The 4,302-nt window shown below is 45.1% G+C and overlaps 1 long non-coding RNA gene across 1 annotated transcript in view; it reads right to left on the bottom strand.

Moving 5' to 3' along the window:
• Positions 1 to 666: 666 nt before the first annotated feature.
• Positions 667 to 4,302, bottom strand: part of LOC106751715 — a 5,916-nt gene continuing 2,280 nt past the window's right edge. Inside the window, exons 2-3 of the long non-coding RNA XR_001375089.1 lie at positions 3,120 to 3,278; positions 667 to 1,330 (exon numbers count right to left, since the gene is read on the bottom strand). This is a non-coding gene — a long non-coding RNA (uncharacterized LOC106751715). The remainder of the gene's footprint in view (positions 1,331 to 3,119; positions 3,279 to 4,302) is intronic.

The following is a 4,302-nucleotide window of genomic DNA, read 5'->3' as shown; positions in this document are numbered from 1 at the left end:
GGACCGTACACGGTGTTTATGATTTTTGCAGACGGGCCTCATTTGTGGTACTTCGTTGCATGGTTTTGCGCCGAGTCCCGAGGTGTAAATAAGCATTCGCCGAGATTGCGCTTGATTACAGGGAGATCCGCTGCACTTCGGTCGTCTTATTGCGGAGCACGTAGACGCGCGAGTACATCGCCGAGGCGTGAACCTTTGTCCAAATTTAATAATTCATATTTGCAAGCGGACGAGATTCGAACGGCATCGCTGAGATTCTCTGCAGCAATTCTCCGCTCAACAGAATTTCGACTTGGTGAGAGAAAAAGAGAGGGGGGAAAAGAAGGTATGAGAAAGAGAGGCCACGCTAACAGCCGTGAAAATAGCGAAATTATGATACGTCTTACGGGTACAGGCGGGTCCAGCAATTTCTCATTCTCGTCTACCCCGCGATGGTGCACAATTTGCTCGCGTTCCTCCTAAATCACGGTCCCTTTATCACGCGAGTCCCTTTAGTACGCAAGAAGCACGCGAGTCTGTCGAGCGATTTCTCAAACGGAAAAAAATTAAGTACCAATTCAAGACATATATTCTAATAGACGCAATCGTTCTTTCATATATAAGCGAGAATATATTATTTTCTTATCAAAATTTAATATTCTTGAATAACTTATTCAATATCTCAACAATATCATCATTTCTGAAAAATATAAACTTTTGTGCGCAGTTTTTTCCTTGTTGGTTCGGACTTTTTCATACTTGCTACGAGGTAGCATCCACTGTCCAAAACGTTGCAGACCCTTCATGCCGTTGATGGGCGCACAATTTGAAAAGGCTCGTTTATATTTGATCCACCCTCGTATATCAACTGCAAGTTAAAAGCTTTCTTTTGCACGCTCGCAGCACTTTATATCACGTCTTTGTTAAAAGATATGACTTATGCAAAAACATAAAAAAGTGACATTTTTTGTATATTTAATCGCGATTTTTTCAAAATCCTGACGTGCTAGATAATTTTTGCGGCCAGATTCGTAATCAGCGCTGAAAAACCTACTAGAAACCATTTTTGTTATCCCCAAATTTAGCACGTGTCAGCCAACGTATCAACTAGACATTATATTAGATGGTTGCATATGAAACCGCCCATTTTTGAGCGAAAGGAAATTTAGTGGTTTTGTAGCAAATCGACGAATTGGTTTATTCAAAGTATTGCCCATCGGAACAGACAGCCTTGGTCCATCTTTCAGCCAACAAACGGATTCCACGCAGGAAGAATTCGGGTTCTTTGGAGGCAATCCAATCATCCAGCCATTTCTTGACTCCTTCGTACGAGGTGAAGGAATGAACACACCTACATAATATACAGAAAAAATATGTTCGTATACTCAACTTTTATAAGTAGTTTTAAATCGTATATACATTTTTGTACACACTTTTCCGTGCGGGGTGAATTCATACAAAAATAAATTCGATGTTAATTTACAACTTGTTAATACAATTTATAGGAGTGTTATAATTTACAATATCAAACCCAATTATAGTTATTAGAAGTCAAGCGGACTGGAACCGAGGCTATTGCTCATATTCGGCAATTTCGGACGATCCATAAATGATGACGCCGTTTATTTATTAGCAGGGAGTAGTTGCGCGTGTAATAATAACCCATCGCGTTACTACGAGATTAGCTGACTTTTGCGGTTTGGAGCGGTTAACCGCCGTTGTTTAACACCTAAAAACGATCTGTCACCCAGCGCTCCGGTATGACAGAGAAAGAGAGAGGAGAGGAAAAAGAGAGATCTAACATGATTGCGAAAATAATATGTCGGCCGTGCGATCGCTTCTCCTCCACCCCCCTAAGAACCGTCATTATTCTTCACGAGACTCGAGATTCGGTCAACGAGGCGGATTTAAAACGGAATTGATACGCGTTCAACGCTTTTTCCGTGAGGTCGTCACCAACAACGATGAACCGTCGACAAACGCGTGCGATAAAGCGTGCGTGCGACACGCGAACGAGGAGAGAGGGGAGGCTAGCGCGAGTTTCGATTTCGCCGGGTGCGGTAACCCAAGCGCGGTAACTTATCTCTCGGCGGGTTCGGCGCGCATCCCCCGCACGACTCGATTTACGGCTTTAATTTGCCGCGCACCTACGCAATATCTACTTTATTCCCGCGGGTCATGCGTTCAGAATTCCGCGCTCACTTCGTGACCGCGCACGCAATGCATATTTTATCACGCAATACGTTTCCCGCGACTCCCTCCCTCCACGTTTCCTTTCCGCTACGCGCTAGGCTTCGGTTTTTTTCCCAAAGCGGTTGTGCAAATATATGTACATATATATATATATATGCGGGGTTGGGAAGCAACGTTACTTGTTACGCTGTTATCGTTGCGACTTTTTTTTCTGTAGTAACTACTTGCGGCAACGACGTTGTGTCTTCTCATCAGCAGCGGTGACGCGGTAACACGATTACGTTTTTTTTCTTTTTCGTGTGTGACGAATATGATTGTTACTTTTGCATATGTGCAGGTTAGAAGCTGGTTTAATTCCTACTTGAGTGCGTGCTCAACCTTTAGATGAAGCTGGACGTTCTCTCTCTACGGCGAGCTCGACTTTAACATCGACTTGCCATTTTTTCATGGTTAGAAGATAAAAAAAATTAAAAAATTATACACATGTTTTTAAGTATATCTGAGTTAAAGTAAAAAAGAAAATATAACGCCGCGGGGGTCAGATTTTTATATATGCCGCCGCACCCAACGTGTTAAGATGCGAGCCTCGTGTGCGTAACTGTGTTTTACCTCGCTCGGGGCACGAGCGAGTTCCCCCCTTCGTTTTACAACTGGAACTGGAGTGTATTCTATCGGGAACAAGCCGCCATGTTGTGTTTCTCGTAACGAAGAGGAAACGATATATAAGACATGAGGATAAAATACAAAGGAAGCCTGATTTGTAACGAACGATATATTATGACGTTTCTATCTGCTCTCTTCTTGAAATTATCCTTCGTTATAAGTCAATAAAATATATTTTACTCTCTTTATTTCACATGGAAAATATAGAAAGACCAATAAGAAATGCGCTTGTTAATGCGGATATAATAGAAAAGAGCCGAAATATAAGCGACATGTTAACTTACCCCTGCAGTGAAGTATCCCCGCTCTCCCCTAACGCTCACGATGACAATTTTAATGAGGGAAGTCCTCGTCGTCGTGCCGCACTTCCAGCCAGTCGTTTCGTCTGAGCGCGGTAGAGCCAACGGGAAACGAATCGATATATTTCCATCGAGATATTTCATCTATATCATATCGTGCGCAATTAGCCCATTACGTGATCCATTGCGTTAATACGTTGCGCGACCGCGTGTCATCGATATTTTATTAATAATCGTCGCCGGTCGACGGCACCAAAGTACCGCCGACACGGCGGACGGTAATGTGCATTCCGTGTCCGGTGATTTTATGAATTCGCAATTCGCACTTCGGGAGCGAGCGGCGGCGCTATTGACCCGTAATAAAGTTGCACTTGGTAAAAGTGGCGGGTCCCGCGGGCTGTTAGAGAGCCGTGAAATCCCCCGGCATTATCAAGGTCAAAGCGGTGCGAGCCGTGACTTTTAGCGAAGCTGTTACGCCGGTGTCACGCACGAGCGGCCGTGATAACCGACGACAATAGATGCTTCTTGGAAGCATCAGTCTCGGCAGTCCGTACCGCAGACTCTCCGCTTCCCTTTCCAGATCCAGGGCGACCGGGCAAAAAATGGTTAGGGATACCGCTCGACATTCCGGCGACTGCAGATATCCTATACGATATCGTCGGAATAAATCGAACCTAAAAGATATCGATGGTATACCGGCTGACTGTTATCTGCTTTCATTTCTCCCTCTCTCTTTCTCTCTCTTTCTTCCCCGTTCGATCTCTCCTTCTCTCTTCTGCGCCTACTTCTGGCGGTATCGCGGCCAGGCAGATGTTTGGCGCTGCTGAGAAATGCCGCTTCATATCAAGCGCGACTATCATCTCAAATGCGAAATGCTACGTAGATTCGTTTTATTTTCCTCTCGAGAAAATAATTGATCGAATGCAAGGTGCTACTTTTTCAAGAGTCGCGCGATGCAGCCGGTAGCGGCAGCGTGTCTGGCCGTTTTAAGTGAAACGCGAAGGAAGCGAGTCGAATAGTCAGCGACGGAGATAAACGGCACGGAGGCTCCGTTCTGTGCGAAAGACTATTTCCCGTTTCGAATGAATGGCGCGGAATGGGAGCACATAAAGCGGGAGACAGCGACGTTAAACACCGAGCCGCGACAAGTCCCCCCCCCCCCCCCCCC

The sequence above is a fragment of the Dinoponera quadriceps genome, unplaced genomic scaffold (genome assembly GCF_001313825.1).
Source record: "Dinoponera quadriceps isolate SergipeBrazil2010 unplaced genomic scaffold, ASM131382v1 scaffold115, whole genome shotgun sequence".
In the NCBI taxonomy this organism is placed as follows: Eukaryota; Metazoa; Arthropoda; class Insecta; order Hymenoptera; family Formicidae; genus Dinoponera; species Dinoponera quadriceps.
The sequence above is the reverse complement of the archived record's forward strand: the minus strand, read 5'-3'. Positions and strand labels throughout refer to the sequence as shown.